We start from the raw sequence: 18,328 nt of genomic DNA, 5'->3' as shown, positions 1-18,328 counted from the left end.
CCTGGTGCTAACCATAATCTATAAGAACCTAGCATGTAATAAATGAAGTATCTTAAATCAATGGGGAAGATATCTTTGACCCAGCATTTTGCCATCTGGAATTTATTCCAAGGAATTAGTAAGGCAAAAAGCATATGTAAATATGTAAATGTTATATATATAAAAAGACTAAAAGAATATATACCAAAATGTTATATATACACTTTTATAAATAAAAAGACAAAAATTATGAGATATTCAAATCCAGAGACTAAGAAGGACTGAAAGGAGCCATTACATAAATCTATAACATTATTAAAGTTATATATGGACAAAGTGAACACTAAGTTTTCCTCTTTGAACCTTGAACATTTTACTTACATCTAGAAAAAAATTTAAGACTGCTGCAGGCTATGGGTATTGTAGGTGTCATTGTAGGTGTTTTCTGGTCATTTTGGATGGTCATGCTATTCTACATTACCACAGTTACAAGTAGTTCACAATCCTATTTCAATTACAAATGATTCAAAAACTTAATATAAATGGAACTTCATGAGCTTTTTCCTCCTGGTTCAATTTTCTTTTTGAACACATCTGATACACATGGTTAAGATATAAAATTACTGACAGTTATATTTTTGTTGTTTAGACAACTAAATGTATATTTAGATAAGCCCCTGATCAGTATACACTGTGAAAAATTGGTATAATTTTTTAACACTAATCTGTATGCCACTAGTTCTAAATCAAATCTCATCAAAACCCTATAAAACCAATAGCCTAGTAAATAGGAAAGACTTGCAATATAAAGGTAGAAAAATGGATTCTTTTGGATTAACTTGAACTATTATACAAAGGTAAAGTTTTAAATTTATGTGAACCCACACCTTCCCTTATTTAGTACCTTGTTTTTTTTTTTATTTTGTCCCCATTTAATTTGCTTTAGTTAGGAAAATCTTGTCATCTGACTAATTTTTATATTTTTATTAGGGCCCCAAAATATCTTTTTTCAGTTACAATTTTAAATGAAATCAGAAAAAATGAGACTTCAGCTATACCTCTGCCTTTAATCTGTCTGAAAAATTATTTGACAGATTCCTCTACCTGCTAATAAGCAATCATCCAAAAATAAAAACTGCTCCCCATTGCAGCCAGCAAAGTTTCTGATCTAAGAAAAGATTTAGTTCCTTGTTTTGATGATTTTCATCTTTCATAGCCTGTCGCCACTGAAAGAGAGCTTTCAACTCCCCTCCAAGACCACAAAATACCCCCACTTCTCCTTCATCGTTGTGGTTACCAGTTTATTTATCAGCTGTGGCCAATGGTAACCCTTTACACCATACTTAGCTAAATATTGTTTGCTTTAGGAACAAAGCACAGAGGACAAATATTTCAATGTGGTTTTTCCATTTGGGGAGGGACTAACACTTGAACTCCAGCTGATTCTCATCCTCCCAGCCCCATGTTTTCTGGCAGCTGAGGCTTCAAAGAGCCCTCCAGGCTCTGAGGAGACACTTGCTCAGCCTTGCCCAAAGGAGGCAGGAATTAACCTGGGTGCGATTAACCTGAAAAGCCCATAGTTTCTTAGGACCCTGGCAAGGAGAAAGTTGGAAAGACCACCACAACACCCTAAGTTAATTATTGCATAAATAGCTCATAAGAAAATGGGTCTCTTCTTTTAAGAACACTCTACAAGGGACTTTTTCTGGTCAGAATTTATGCTGATTCCAGTAAACCAAATATGGAATGAATGTTAACTCAAGCAAAATTAAAAAAACAGAAAATACCTCTACCCAAGGCCACCCAATATGAATCAAAGAAAATCTCCTTCAAGCCTAAAATATTAGTGGGGTTGAATAGTAAAAGAGAGAATGCACTTCATTTCATTTAATTTAAAAAATACATTAGTTATGACCCACTGACTTGATTTCATAGTACACTAATAGGTCACAATCCTCAGTTGGAAGAACACTGGTCTTATGGGAGCCCATTTATGAGTGGGAAAAGATTTAGATCTGGTTCTCTGAGCCCATGAGTACCCCAGATGTGTAGTTTTTTAAGGCAAAGTAGCCTGAGAAAGAGGAAGTATAGGATTGCAGGGCCACCAAGGAGGAAAACCTATTTTTTTTAAAACCCCCTTTAGATTTTCTGGAGTCAGAAGCTGACGTACAAAATGTAAGCTGTTTTATTGATCTCACCCATTTTTATTCCCTACGAATCTATCAGTCAAGTTTCGACAGGGCTTGGCTTTCATTTTTATCAATGGAAATGGAAAAAAACACAGTACAAATGGGGCAAACAAGATATTTGCATATTGGATAGGAGCATAGACTCTGGACTCAGGCTGGCTTTGAATCAAATTCTGGCCCTGACATTTACTAGTTGGTTATCTTGGCAATTTACTTAACTTCTTTGATACCGTTTACTCATCAGAGTTTATTGTGACATTAAAGCACTTAACATAATACAGGACACAGAATGCTTAATGAAAGATATGCATGATGTGATTATTAAATTATGGCTCTGTCACTGATAAGTTATTCGAACTTGTGCCAATTACTTAACATCTGTGAGCTAAGAGAAGCTATGTGACTTTCTCATCTGTAAGTTAGGGTCTTGAATGAGATAGGCAATGTGCTTCCCAGCTTTAGATTCAATTAAGTAAAATACACTGCAACTAGGAATTTAGGAATGCTGCAACCAAGTGGTGGAAATATACCTGCTACTTGGATTTTTAGAAAATACAATTTTTTAGCTTTCCTTTCGTCATCCAGACACTGACTTCTTTTCTTTTTCTTATTGAAGCATTGTTAATACACAATCTTATATTGTTTTCAAGAATACACCACAATGGTTCAACAGTTACCCTATTATTAAATCCTCATCCCCAGTAGTGCAGTTACTGTCAACATAGGAAGATGTTACAGTCACTGGCTATAATCTCCATGCTGTACTACCATCCCCGTGATCAACTTATTTTATGATGAGAAGTTTTGTGCCCCTTTATCCCACTTACCCTCCCCACCCTCCCACTCCAGGCCCTCTTCCATGGTAACCACCAGTCAGTTCTCAGCAGACACTGACTTCTTTAACAAACTGCCTTGTTTGTAAAAATCCTTCAGAAACCATTTCAGAAACAGAATAGAATTATAAAATTTGAACGTCTAACTACAATGTCTCAGCAGAAAAATAAGCAGGCTGCAGTGACATGATTCTATGTTCCTTAGATGTCAGAAATCATGAGAGATTTTGCTACGTATCACTGGTAAAGATTTGACTATGTGTAAGGTTTTCCAGATCCAGTTATTATGAGAACTTCTGCCTCTTTAATCCTGTGTAAGGATTATATAAAGGTGCCTCTTTTGTTTCTTTTGTAATATCAATAATTAGTTGTTTCTCCATTAAAGGAGGAAATCTAGTTTTAACTACTAAAAAACTAATCCCTATTTCCCTTTTATCCCCAGCCCTGTTCCTGCTTCATTCTAGGACAATGATCTGTTATTTAGTTTTGCCAGAAGTCATCCAAAATGGGACCCTTCAGTTATCTCTGGGCTTTTAGTCTTCCTCTGCCTTTTACTTTCTTCTGGTCTAAGATGAAGAAATGTCCTCCTTTCTATGCATTTACCTCTTTTGATTAGAACCCATGCCTGTTAGCTTCTCCAGTTGTTGAATTTATGAACATAGAAGTGTTTATAATATTCTCTCATTATTGCTTTAAAGTCTGTAAAATATTTAATAATATCTCTTTTTCATTCTTCAAATTAGTCTTTTGGAGAATTTTTTTTCTGTTTTTTCCTCTTAGCCAATCTATTTAAATTGTCAAATGTGTATGTTAGGTTATTTTTTTTTTTTTTTTTTTTTTTTTTTTTTTTTTTGAGAGGGCATCTCTCATATTTATTGATCAAATGGTTGTTAACAACAATAAAATTCAGTATAGGGGGGTCAATGCTCAATGTACAATCATTAATCCATCTCAAGCCTAATTCTCGTCAGTCTCCAATCTTCTGAAGCATAACGAACAAGTTCTTACATGGTGAACGAATTCTTACAGAGTGAATAAATTCTTACATGGTGAACAGTACAAGGGCATTCATCACAGAAACTTTCGGTTTTGATCATGCAATATGACCTATAAACCATCAGGTCAAATATGAATATTCATTTGATTTTTGTACTTGATTTATATGTTGATCCCACATTTCTCCTATTATTATTATTATTTTTATTTTTAATAAAATGCTGAAGTGGTAGGTAGATGCAAGATAAAGGTAGAAAACATAGTTTAGTGCTGTAAGAAGGCAAATGTAGATGATCAGATGATCAGGTGTGTGCCTATGGACTAAGTATTAATCCAGGCTAGACAAGGGCAGCAAGACATCCACGGATGCAGAAGATTTCTCTCAAAGCAGGGGGGGTGAGGTTCTGAGCCTCACCTCTGTTGATCCCCAAATTCTCACCTGATGGCCCCCCTGCGACTGTGCCTGTCTTAGGTTGTTCCTCCCTTGAGGAATCTTACCCGTCTCTGGCTAACCAGTCATCTTCCGGGGCCATACAGGGAAATGTAAAGTTGGTAAGTGAGAGAGAAGCCATATTGTTTGCAAAGGTTAGCTTTTTACTTCTTTGCAGATTTATGCCCTGTGGCTTCTATGCCCAGCACTTGTCTCGAGGTATCTTTACCACCTGGAGGAATTATGATACTCGGTAAATTCGATATGAGGCACGAATTCTATTTAAAGTTTGTAATTAGGAAGGAAGAAGAAAAGCTATAGATGTAGCATATGAAGGAAACTTGGGAGGATTGATTATTTCTTTGACATATCTTCTTGTATAGTACCTTAAGTATGTATAGGTTTTAAACTACTAACTAATTTGCACACACATATTGACATAATAGGAATACGGTGACATAAACAAAGCAAATCTATAATTACCAGCCATCTCCAGTGAAGCCAAGAAAACCATTTAGGCACCCTAGGCATTTGTGAAAATTTATCTATGATATGATGGATATTTTCCAACTGTACTTGAACCATCAGACAAATTAAAGCAGCCCATTTCTGGGATCTGTTCACATCCCATATGTTTTTTTAACCATAGATAGTCTATAGTCATGAGATTTTGGGGTGCTACAACTTGCACCCCTCCCAACTCCTGGTTGAGTTCCAACAGTACAGATCCAGTCAAATTCGTTGTCTCACTGTATGCACATGCCAGCCTAGACATCTCCCTCCTCCTTCTCATGGCAAGTCCAGGAGATGGTGGGCTGGATGCAGCCACAACCGCAGCATCGTCCGGATCCCTGTGGAGGCTTTTTGATGATCATCCCCCGGCACGAGTCCTCCAGAGAGTGCTGATGCCGGAAGCTCCTCCTCATATCGTATCTTAGTTCATTTTCTGGGTATCCAAGCTAGGCCTTGATCTTCTACGTAGAAACAAACAGACCCTTTGCCCACACTTTGACATGCCCTCTATACCACTGTGCAGAACTCATTGGAGGTCAGCACACAGTAACTGCTTTTTTTTTTTTTTTTTTTAATTAAGAGAAAGGAATATTATCAGAAAAGAGTACCTCCATAGCTGATCATCTGACACCCTTTAAGTGATCAACATTAAGGATATTTAAAGCATGCGTTGATCTTTGATTTACCAATAGTTTTATCCTGTTAAGGAGTAATCCCCCTTTTCTTTCTTTCTTTCTTTCTTTTTTTTTTTAATTTTTAATCTACACTTACCTGAAGAATACTATGTTTACTATGCTCTCCCCTATATCAGGTCCCCCCTAACAACCACATTACGGTTACTGTCCATCAGCTTAGCAAAATGTTGTAGAGTCACTACTTGTCCTCTCTGTGTTGTGCAGCCCACCCTCCCCTTTCTCCCTCCCCCCATGCATGCTAATCTTAATACCTCCCTTCTTCTTCCCCCCCCCTTATCCCTCCCTGCCCACCCATCCTCCCCAGTTCCTTTCCCTTTGGTACCTGTTAGTCCATTTTTGGGTTCTGTAATTCTGCTGCTGTTTTGTTCCTTCAGTTTTTCCTTTGTTCCTATACTCCTCAGATGAGTGAAATCATTTGGTATTTCTCTTTCTCCGCTTGGCTTATTTCACTGAGCATAATACTCTCCAGCTCCATCCATGTTGCTGCAAATGGTTGGATTTTTCCACTTCTTATGGCTGAGTAGTATTCCATTGTGTATATGTACCACATCTTCTTTATCCATTCATCTACAGATGGACATTTAGGTTGCTTCCAATTCTTGGCTATTGTAAATAGTGCTGCGATAAACATAGGAGTGCATCTGTCTTTCTCAAACTTGATTGCTGCGTTCTTAGGGTAAATTCCTAGGAGTGGAATTCCTGGGTCAAATGGTAGGTCTGTTTTGAGCATTTTGATGCACCTCCATACTGCTTTCCACAATGGTTGAACTAATTTACATTCCCACCAGCAGTGTAGGAGGGTTCCCCTTTCTCCACAGCCTCGCCAACATTTGTTGTTCTTTGTCTTTTGGATGGCAGCTATCCTTACTGGTGTGAGGTGATACCTCATTGTAGTTTTAATTTGCATTTCTCTGATAATTAGCGATGTGGAGCATCTTTTCATGTGTCTCTTGGCCATCTGTATTTCTTTTTTGGAGAACTGTCTGTTCAGTTCCTCTGCCCATTTTTTAATTGGGTTATTTGTTTTTTGTTTGTTGAGGCGTGTGAGCTCTTTATATATTCTGGACGTCAAGCCTTTATCAGATCTGTCATTTTCAAATATATTCTCCCATACTGTAGGGTTCCTTTTTGTTCTATTGATGGTGTCTTTCGCTGTACAGAAGCTTTTCAGCTTAATGTAGTCCCACTTGCTCATTTTTGCTGTTGTTTTCCTTGCCCGGGGAGATATGTTCAAGAAGAGATCACTCATGTTTATGTCTAAGAGGTTTTTGCCTATGTTTTTTTCCAAGAGTTTAATGGTTTCATGACTTACATTCAGGTCTTTGATCCATTTTGAGTTTACCTTTGTATATGGGGTTAGACAATGGTCCAGTTTCATTCTCCTACATGTAGCTGTCCAGTTTTGCCAGCACCATCTGTTGAAGAGACTGTCATTTTGCCATTGTATGTCCATGGCTCCTTTATCAAATATTAATTGACCATATATGTTTGGGTTAATTTCTGGGGTCTCTAATCTGTTCCACTGGTCTGTGGCTCTGTTCTTGTGCCAGTACCAAATTGTCTTGATTACTATGGCTTTGTAGTAGAGCTTGAAGTTGGGGAGTGAGATCCCCCCTACTTTATTCTTCTTTTTCAGGATTGCTTTGGCTATTCGGGGTCTTTGGTGTTTCCATATGAATTTTTGAATTATTTGTTCCAATTCATTGAAGAATGTTGCTGGTAATTTGAGAGGGATTGCATCAAATTTGTATATTGCTTTCGGCAGGATGGCCATTTTGACGATATTAATTCTTCCTAGCCATGAGCATGGGATGAGTTTCCATTTATTAGTGTCCCCTTTAATTTCTCTTAAGAGTGACTTGTAGTTTTCAGAGTATAAGTCTTTCACTTCCTTGGTTAGGTTTATTCCTAGGTATTTTATTCTTTTTGATGCAATGGTGAATGGAATTGTTTTCCTGATTTCTCTTTCTATTGATTCGTTGTTAGTGTATAGGAAAGCTACAGATTTCTGTGTGTTGATTTTGTATCCTGCAACTTTGCTGTATTCCGATATCAGTTCTAGTAGTTTTGGAGTGGAGTCTTTAGGGTTTTTTATGTACAGTATCATATCATCTGCAAATAGTGACAGTTTAACTTCTTCTTTACCAATCTGGATTCCTTGTATTTCTTTGTTTTGTCTGATTGCCGTGGCTAGGACCTCCAGTACTATGTTAAATAACAGTGGGGAGAGTGGGCATCCCTGTCTGGTTCCCGATCTCAGTGGAAATGCTTTCAGCTTCTCGCTGTTCAGTATAATGCTGGCTGTGGGTTTATCATATATGGCCTTTATTATGTTGAGGTACTTGCCCTCTATTCCCATTTTGCTGAGAGTTTTTATCATGAATGGATGTTGAATTTTGTCAAATGGTTTTTCAGCATCTATGGAGATGATCATGTGGTTTTTGTCTTTCTTTTTGTTGATGTGGTGGATGATGTTGATGGATTTTCGAATGTTGTACCATCCTTGCATCCCTGGGATGAACCCCACTTGGTCATGGTGTATGATCCTTTTGATATACTGTTGAATTCTGTTTGCTAATATTTTATTGAGTATTTTTGCATCTACGTTCATCAGGGATATTGGTCTGTAATTTTCTTTTTTGGTGGGGTCTTTGCCTGGTTTTGGTATTAGGGTGATGTTGGCTTCATAGAATGAGTTTGGGAGTATTCCCTCTTCTTCTATTTTGTGGAACACTTTAAGGAGAATGGGTATTATGTCTTCTCTGTGTGTCTGATAAAATTCCGAGGTAAATCCGTCCGGCCCCGGGGTTTTGTTCTTGGGTAGTTTTTTGATTACTGTTTCAATTTCTTTGCTTGTAATTGGTTTGTTTAACTTTTGTGTTTCTTCCTTGGTCAGTCTTGGGAGGTTGTATTTTTCTAGGAAGTTGTCCATTTCTTCTAGGTTTTCCAGCTTGTTGGCATATAGGTTTTCATAGTAGTCTTTAATAATTCTTTGTATTTCTGTGGAGTCTGTCGTGATTTTTCCATTCTCATTTCTGATTATGTTGATTTGTGTTGACTCTCTTTTTCTCTTAATAAGTTGGGCTAGAGGCTTATCTATTTTGTTTATTTTCTCAAAGAACCAGCTCTTGGTTTCGTTGATTTTTGCTATTGTTTTATTCTTCTCAATTTTGTTTATTTCTTCTCTGATCTTTATTATGTCCCTCCTTCTGCTGACTTTAGGCCTCATTTGTTCTTCTTTTTCCAGTTTTAATAATTGTGATGTTAGACTATTCATTTGGGATTGTTCTTCCTTCTTCAAGTGTGCCTGGATTGCTATATACTTTCCTCTTAAGACTGCTTTCGCTGCATCCCACAGAAGTTGGGGCTTAGTGTTGTTGTTGTCATTTGTTTCTATATATTCCTTGATCTCTATTTTGATTTGTTCATTGATCCATTGATTATTTAGTAGCATGTTGTTAAGCCTCCATGTGTTTGTGAGCCTTTTTGTTTTCTTTGTAGAATTTATTTCTACTTTCATACCTTTGTGGTCTGAAAAATTGGTTGGTAGAATTTCAATATTGTGGAATTTACTGAGGCTCTTTTTGTGAGCTAGTATGTGGTCTATTCTGGAGAATGTTCCATGTGCACTTGAGAAGAATGTATATCCTGTTGCTTTTGGATGTAAAGTTCTATAGATGTCTATTAGGTCCATCTGTTCTAGTGTGTTGTTCAGTGCCTGTGTGTCTTTACTTATTTTCTGCCCGGTGGATCTATCCTTTGGGGTGAGTGGTGTGTTGAAGTCTCCTACAATGAATGCATTGCAGTCTATTTCCCTCTTTAGTTCTGTTAGTATTTGCTTCACATATGCTGGTGCTCCTGTATTGGGTGCATATATATTTAGAATGGTTATATCCTCTTGTTGGACTAAGCCCTTTATCATTATGTAGTGGCCTTCTTTATCTCTTGTTACTTTCTTTGTTTTGAAGTCTATTTTGTCTGATATTAGTACTGCAACCCCTGCTTTCTTCTCACTGTTGTTTGCCTGAAATATGTTTTTCCATCCCTTGACTTTTAGTCTATGCTTATCTTTGGGTTTAAGGTGAGTTTCTTGTAAGCAGCATATAGATGGGTCTTGCTTTTTTATCCATTCTATTACTCTATGTCTTTTGATTGGTGCATTAAGTCCATTTACATTTAGGGTGACTATTGAAAGATATGTACTTATTGCCATTGCAGGCTTTAGATTCGTGGTTACCAAAGGTTCAAGGTTAGCTTCTTTAGTATCTTACTGCCTAACTTAGCTCGCTTATTGAGCTGTTATATACACTGTCTGGAGAGTCTTTTCTTCTCTCCCTTCTTATTCCTCCTCCTCCCTTCTTCATATGTTGTGTGTTTTGTTCTGTGCTCTTTTTAGGGGTGCTCCCATCTAGAGCAGTCCCTGTAGGATGCCCTGTAGAGGTGGTTTGTGGGAAGCAAATTCCCTCAGCTTTTGCTTGTCTGGGAATTGTTTGATCCCACCATCATATTTAAATGATAGTCGTGCTGGATACAGTATCCTTGGTTCAAGGCCCTTCTGTTTCATTGCATTAAGTATATCATGCCATTCTCTTCTGGCCTGTAGGGTTTCTGTTGAGAAGTCTGATGTTAGCCTGATTGGTTTTCCTTTATAGGTGACCTTTTTCTCTCTAGCTGCCTTTAAAACTCTTTCCTTGTCCTTGATCCTTGCCATTTTAATTATTATGTGTCTTGGTGTTGTCCTCCTTGGATCCTTTCTGTTGGGGGTTCTGTATAATTCCATGGTCTGTTCGATTATTTCCTCCCCCAGTTTGGGGAAGTTTTCAGCAATTATTTCTTCAAAGACACTTTCTATCCCTTTTCCTCTTTCTTCCTCTTCTGGTATCCCTATAATACGAATGTTTTTCCTTTTGTATTGGTCACATATTTCTCTTAGTGTTGTTTCATTCCTGGAGATCCTTTTATCTCTCTCTATGTCAGCTTCTATACGTTCCTGTTCTCTGGCTTCTATTCCTTCAATGGCCTCTTGCATCTTATCCATTCTGCTTATAAATCCTTCCAGGGATTGTTTCACTTCTGTGATCTCTTTCCTGACATCTGTGATCTCCTTCCGGACTTCATCCCACTGCTCTTGCATTTTTCTCTGCATCTCATCCCACTGCTCTTGCATTTTTCTCTGCATCTCATCCCATTGCTCTTGCATTTTTTTCTGCATCTCTGTCAGCATGTTCATGATTTTTATTTTGAATTCTTTTTCAGGAGGACTAGTTAGGTCTGTCTCCTTCTCAGGTGTTGTCTCTGTGATCTTTGTCTGCCTGTAGTTTTGCCTTTTCATGGTGATAGAGATAGTCTGCAGAGCTGGTACAAGTGACCGCTGGAAGAGCTTCCCTTCTTGTTGGTTTGTAGCCTTTTCCTGGGAGAATAGCGACCTCTAGTGGCTTGTGCTGGGCAGCTGTGCGCAGACAGGGCTTCTGCTTCCTGCCCAGTTGCTTTGGGGTTTATCTCCACTGTTGCTGTGGGCTTGGCCTGGCTGGGGCTGTTCCTCCAAAATGGTGGAGCCTCGTTAGAGGGGGAGCAGCCAGGAGACTATTTATCTCCGTAAGGGGCCTCTGTGCTCCCTGCTGCCCAGGGGGTTAGAGTGCCCAGAGATCCCCAGATTCCCTGCTTCTGGTCTAAGTGACCTGTCCTGCCCCTTTAAGATTTCCAAAAAGCACTCTCCAAACCAAAACAACAACAGCAACAATGAGAGAGGGAACAGAAAGGAAAAAAAAAAGAAAAAACACGCGATTTTTTTTTTTTTTCCTCAGGTGCCGGTCCCAGGCACCCGCGCACTGGTCCTGCTGCCCTGTCTCCCTAGCACCAGGGTCCCTGTCCTTTCAAGGCTTCCAAAAAGCACCCACCCACCGGTCCCGCAGGGAAGGAACGCTCAATATTCTTGGTCCTCAGGCACTGGTCCCACGCACCCGCTCACCAGTCCCGCCGCCCTGCCTCCCTAGCACCGGGGTCCCTGTCCCTTCAAGGCTTCCAAAAAGCACTTGGCAAAAAGAGAGAAAAAAAAGGGGAAAAACGCGCGATTTCTTCCGTCCTCAGGTGCTGGTCTCAGGCACCCACCCACCGGTCCCACAGGGAAAAATGCGGGATATTCTTTGTCCTCAGGTGCCGGTCCCAGGCACCCGCTCACCAGTCCCGCCGCCCTGCCTCCCTAGCACCGGGTTCCCTGTCCCTTTTAGGCTTCCAAAAAGCACTCGCAGAAAAGAGAAAAAAAAAAAGGGGAAAAACGCGCGATTTCCTCTGTCCTCAAGTGCCGGTCTCAGGCACCCGCCCACCGGTCCCGCAGGGAAAAACGGGGGATATTCTTTGTCCTCAGGCGCCGGTCCCAGCCACCCGCTCACCAGTCCCGCCACCGTGCCTCCCTAGCACTGGGGTCCCCGTCCCTTCAAGGCTTCCAAAAAGCGCTTGCCAAAAAGAGAAAAAAAAAAGGGGAAAAACGCGCGACCTCCTCCGTCCTCAGGCACCGGTCTCAGGCACCCGCCCCCAGGTCTCGCAGGGAGAAACGCGGGATATTCTTTGTCCTCCGGCGCCGTTCCCAGGCACCTCCTCACCGGTCCCGCCACCCTGCCTCCCCAGCAACGGGGGCCCGTCCCTCTAAGGCTTCCAAAAAGCGCTCGCCAAAAAAAAAAACTGCTCCGGTTTCTCTCCACCCGCTGGGAGCCGGGGGGAGGGGCGCTCGGGTCCCGCCGGGCTGGGGCTTGTATCTTACCCCCTTCACAAGGCGCTGGGTTCTTGCAGGTGTGGATGTGGTCTGGATGTTGTCCTGTGTCCTGTGGTCTCTATTTTAGGAAGATTTTTCTTTGTTATATTTTCATAGCTCTATGTGTTTTTGGGAGGAGATTTCCACTGCTCTACTCACGCCGCCATCTTGGCTCCCGCCTAGGTTATTTTTTAATAATTTATTTTATTTTTCATTGAAAGTGTTAGAAAATACATTATTGTGCTCAAGTTTAAAAGTAGGTTAGAATTAGAATGATATGTCCAATCAGGTTGGACAAAATGTCATACTAGCTGATTATATGGGTTTCAAGAGGTGTTATTTTTAGAAGGAAAGGTATTTTTTTATGAGTATTTGCTCTTTCATATCAGTCCCCAAATGAAGTATCTCTGTGGTCTTTATGCAGATGAATTCTGAAAGTATGTATTTTAGGTGTTCACCAGAATGTACTCTCAAGGACCCTCTTCTATTCGCACATGGTAGTCACCAAATGCATAAAATATAAGCATGAGAAGTCTGTCACTGGTTTCCATGCTGGTTGGATTTCCTGGACCAGGGCAAAGAGCCAGCTATTCCAGTCATATGCATGTTTCAGGGGGGAAAAAAAAGTTCAATCCAACAATTCCTGGGACGCCAAATAACTCCTCCCCTTTGCTTCTCAAATCTCTTTCCCAGTCTTATTGTTTTCCATGTCTCCCTGTCCTCTCTGAATCGATGAACTTTCTTCGTTTTCATATTCTAAACAGGGTCCTCCCCCAACCCCTGTTGGTTTGCTTCTGTTTAGAGTAAACTGACTTGCTCACAATGTACTTCTGAGTGAAAAAAAGACAAATTACAAAATAATGTGTATAATATTATTACATATTATACACAAATAGCCCAGAATAGACTCAAGTATGTTAGTCGTGGTTCTCTATGAATATGAGTTACGAGTATTTTCCTTCTCTTTTTTCTTTTTTTAATTTTAACTAATTTACTTTTTGTTTACTCTGTGAATTTTTTTTTTGAATAAATATTTTATTAAGGTTAAAAGCCAAATGCTCTAAAAAACAACTAAGAATAGACCACCAGTATTGGGATTATTAGTGTATTTCTTCTTCGTTTTACTTTTTCTTTATCCCTCTTTTTTACTTTAACTGTCTTCTCTAATTTTTCTAGAATAAGCATTTTTAAAATAAAAATACCTAGGATTACAAAGAATCAACTAAGAAGATATCAAAGAAATTTTTCCAATTTGAATTCTAGCTGTTTTATGGAGATTAAAAAGATTAATATCTGAGACATAATTTCTAAAACATAAGCATATTATAAATGGGTGAAGGGATTAATATAGTCTTCAAATATCATAGAAGATGAAGTCCCTATCTCCTTGGCTGACTCTATACTCACAATATATTATTTGGCCACAATGCTAAAGGTGTTTGAGTCACCCCACTATAAGTGTGACTATATGATAAAGACTCATTTTAGGAAGTCAGCAAAGAGGAGTCTATGTAACTGCCATATAAGCATTCATATGAAAAAATAACAACTTCCTTTTTCTAAAAAAGTTGCTCTTGGAGGACAAGTCAAATTTCTTTAGTTAGCTCATGTTCATTGATCACATAATACATACTTGAGTCTGCATTATGCACTTAACTCAATTCATCTGACAACCCTAGGTACAAGTATTATCCCCATTTTTCAGAAGACAAAATTGAGGCATATCAAACAGCTAGTAAATCAAGGGCTAGGATTCAGAGCTTAGCAATCTGTCTCCTAACCATTATGTTATACTGCTTAGAGAAAGTTTAGACTTAGGCTGCTGTGTGACAATAGAGGAGAGAATGGTTCAGTTGCCATCCTGTATCAGTAAGAACTGACCAAAAAAATAGAAAGAACCCATTTCATTACAGCAAATAGAATCAAAGGGGTGAAAATAATTTTTGAGATTACATCAGTTTCTACCTCAGGCATGTGAATACCTGTTCCTTGCATGACCAAGTGTTGTCTGCTCTGTTCTAAAATTCCTAACGGGATCGATTTCTTTGTGGAGTAGTAGTCAGCCTCCAAGCGGGCTGCCAGTAATCCTCACCTTCTGACATTCATGCCCTTGTAAAATCCCCACTGCTTGAGCGGGGGCCGGACCTAATAACTCACTTCTGACACATAAAGTAGTGAAAAAGTGATGTGGCTTCACTTTGAGATTAGGTTAGAAAGGCTATGACTTCCATCTTACCCACTCATTCTCTCTTGCTCTCCTGCTCTGAGGGAAGCCTGGCTGCCATGTTGTGAGCTGCCCTATGGAAAGGCACACGTGGCAAGGGGCAGAGGAATTCAGCCAGCAGCCAGCAAGGACGTGAGGGCTGCCCGCAGCCTGGAGCATGATCTCGGAAGCGGATCTTCTCCTACTCTCCCTGGCTGACCCCTTGATTGAAACCTTGTGATCCTGCGACACTCGGTGAAACTACTCCTGGATTCTTAACCCACAGAAACTATGAGTTAGTAAATATTTGTTGTTTTAAGCTGCCGAGTTTGGGGTTACCTTGTCACACAACAACAGATAACTAAAACCATTCATCTCATTGAACCAAATGGCAATTCTTTGGAAAAATGTCTACTTCCTCCCCAAACTAAAATCCATTAGACTTAGTAGTCAGGTGTTAGGCAGTGACTTTATGATGACGCATAGCAGGACATGGCAAGGTACTTAAAAGCACTGCTGGTTTGAAGAAGCATCCCCTAACTTCTGTGGCATCCTGTGTGCCTGCCTTCAGTTCCTGGGTTAGTCTTACAGTTACAGATTTTTTTGCTCCATCTCTCAACCATGTTTCCAGCATTTCCTCCACTTGGATCCTAGTAATCAACCTTGGCTGACCCCTAACACTCCACGTCCTGGACCACAAAATAAACCCCATCCTCTGATCATAGCTTCTTCAAGATTATGTTTACTCTTTGGTTTTGGCTCTGCTCAGATTTTTTCGTGCCTTCCAGAGCATTATCCCTTTGTCCTACCTACTGATGAAGCAAACCATTTATTTCTCAAATAATGCTAAATAAGACCAAGTCATACTTGAAGTAATTTAGTAGTGTAGGGTTTCTGGAGTTACTGAATAATGAGAGAATTTTATAGTAACTATCATTTTTAGTGGATTATAAAATGAAACAATGTCATCATTGCCAATAAATTTTGAATAAGCTATAAACAGTGGCCTAACAGTAAGTTTAGGTTCCTGAGAATTAAAAGATTAGAGTTCATTCTAAATCATATAATAATAGTTTTCTCCTTCAAATCAATACAGTGTTTTTCCTAAAATGAATGGAGGTGCTCTCTGAATCAAGAATTTGTCTTATACTCACAAAATAATTATGCAACATATATTCACTGAAAAACTACAAAAGGCAAGGTGCTGGGATAGGTTTTATGGGAACATAACAAAAATGAAGCTAGAAAAGTAAGGGGAAATATTTTCAAGAACTTTTTCCTCCAACTGCCTACTCTGTTGTGAAATAGTTTAGAAAAATATTTTTCTTCCTTACTCATGTTTCACTTGAGACTTCAATCAATGAGTATGAAAAATTAAAAACTTTTTTAAAAAGCTAGATTATATATACATATTTCTATTTTTCAAACTAACAAAATCATTTTGGATTTTTTTATTGAATTATAGTTGGTATGCAATCTTATATTGGTTTCAAGTATACTAGATTTGTTTTAGAACTACTAAAACTTATGTTTTGCATATATTCCAATTTTCTCAAATGTTCCAGAATTTTTAAAACATTTTTCATGATGCTAGAACTTTTAAAAAATCTCATATCTTACCCTTATATTTAACCCTATATAAGTACGTGTAGGAATATTTACAGCAAATAATCTCTGACAAAGAAATGATGTTTCAGATCATCTCCAGTTTCCTATCCAACCTCCCACTCCAAAGGATGTCAGTTCTTTGAGAGTGGAGATTTTTATCTTTTTTGTTCACTGCTGTATCCCTAGTGCCTGGAGAGTGAATGCATGGCACTAAACAGGTGCTCAACAAATAGTTGCTGATCAAAGGAATGACTGTGCCTTTCGGAAGAACAAGGTTGGGGTGGTGGTGGCCTCCTTCCTCTCCGGCATTCTGCCATCACATGCAGATGAATGTAAAATAGATATTCTTACCTGCTCATGTCATGATTCTGGTTTTCAACTCCAGTAAAAGAATTATATTTTGCTTTAAATAGAAATGAGTGTGAAAATGTTCTCAAAGGTCTGAAGTCCAAAGAAAGAAAGAAACCCTTCCCCAACCTGTCATTTATCTTGTCTTCTTTAGGGTGAGTCTTTGCAGTCCTCAGTCCCTAAGTACTTTCTAAAGATGAACTTGCTCAGATTCAGAAAGATGAAAGGAAGTCAAAGCCTCAGACTAAAAAACAGGCTACTCCCAAATTGTGGTGCTGGGCTGCAGTGTGGAGAGCAGGAGAGCAGCAAACTAAGGTTGACTTGCTTGTTGGGTCTTGCTTGCTGGGCTTTCCCTCTCTGTTCCTTCCCTCTCCTTCCTTCCCTCCTTCCATCCTTTAATCTTGATCCCAGTGCTTCCTAAGGCCCTAGGAAACTGATGGGCAGGGCCTTCCCACTTGTATTTTACTGACACACAGACAAAATGAATACCAGGTTGCTTTTCTCTGGAATTTACTTTTAGGGATAAAAAAAGAACATAGTCTTAAAAAAGAAAAGGCTCATAGGAATTTTTTTTTCTCTTAGAAAAAATTTTCAATTTAGGTCTTAAGACTGATACACATGTGGGTCAAATAAATCTATCATTTCTTCTCTTCTATAACCATATCTACATCTCCTGAAGAGTAAAAATTTGTTTTCATAATTTGTGTATATAAATGTATGTAGTTTTTTTAGCAGTTTTCAAATGTTATCTAATTTTAATCCTTGCAATAACCCTATGCAGTTATAATTCCATCCAAGGAAAGAAAATTCTGTTACCACTACACAGAGAAGCCCTTGTATTTCACTCATATTTTTTAAAAAACAGAATACATGTTGAAAATCACATCTGATTTTCATTGAAATTTCTGAGGCAGTTAGATGTGGGTATGAGCTATGAATGTGTTTTCTTTGAATTTTGTAGCTCTTCTACTCATGTCTTTATGTTCTTTTTCTTTTCTTAACCATATGTTTTTGTATTATATTAATGAAAAATGTGGGATCCCTTGCTGGGGGGATTAGACTTGAGGGAACTTGTTATATGTTTAGGGAGGGAGAGATCCCTGCTTCATCTTTCTATGGTGCTATCACATTTCTCAGCGCCAACTCTAAGGAGGATAGGAATTGGTCATAAACTGCTTCTATTATAACAAGAATATGCTTTCTTTATTGCCAGCTCAATTTTCATTTGTGTAAATGTGACAAAGATTATGTTATTAAATCATGTGAAATTAAATAAAAACTATGATGCCTTGAGAAACAAAATACTGTGAATGTATGGAAGTTATTTCTAAATTCTCTAAACATAAAATATTAATTAGAATCCACTCAGTACCAAGACACAAGACACATAGTTAAATGGGATCAAAAGAGCTTTCAGCTCTTACTAGAAGGTTGTGATGTTATTTAAATTCTTGTGATCATTCCAGTAGCTCCTTCTGCCCTCCTTTCCTATTTCTTCTGTCCTTACCTCTCTTCTTAGAGGTAATTTGAGAAGGAGAGTGAAGGAAAAGAAACATTATTCTAATTACTCACTAAAAGTATATTTACATCAAGCCCTGATTACTTCACTCCCTACTAATTTCCCAGAGAACAATCTGCTCCTTCCCTGGGTTCACCAGGACATCTTGTTGAGACAATATTTGACCCCTTGCTTTCCAGATGTTATTGAAAGTAAAACCATATGTGATTTTCTAATGACTCAAAATCAGCCCCTTTTGCATGAGAAGTTAGCCTGAACAGCATAGGC

The 18,328-nt window shown here is 38.7% G+C and overlaps 1 long non-coding RNA gene across 1 annotated transcript in view; it reads left to right on the top strand.

The window, feature by feature from the left end:
- The window catches only part of LOC108393068 (uncharacterized), a 316,705-nt gene extending 298,869 nt beyond the window's left edge, over window positions 1-17,836 (top strand). The window contains exon 11 of the long non-coding RNA XR_005054627.2: window positions 14,657-17,836. This is a non-coding gene — a long non-coding RNA (uncharacterized lncRNA). The remainder of the gene's footprint in view (window positions 1-14,656) is intronic.
- The last annotated feature ends 492 nt before the right edge of the window (window positions 17,837-18,328 follow it).

This window comes from Manis javanica, chromosome 13 (genome assembly GCF_040802235.1).
Source record: "Manis javanica isolate MJ-LG chromosome 13, MJ_LKY, whole genome shotgun sequence".
Lineage (NCBI taxonomy): Eukaryota > Metazoa > Chordata > Mammalia > Pholidota > Manidae > Manis > Manis javanica.
The sequence above is the reverse complement of the archived record's forward strand: the minus strand, read 5'-3'. Positions and strand labels throughout refer to the sequence as shown.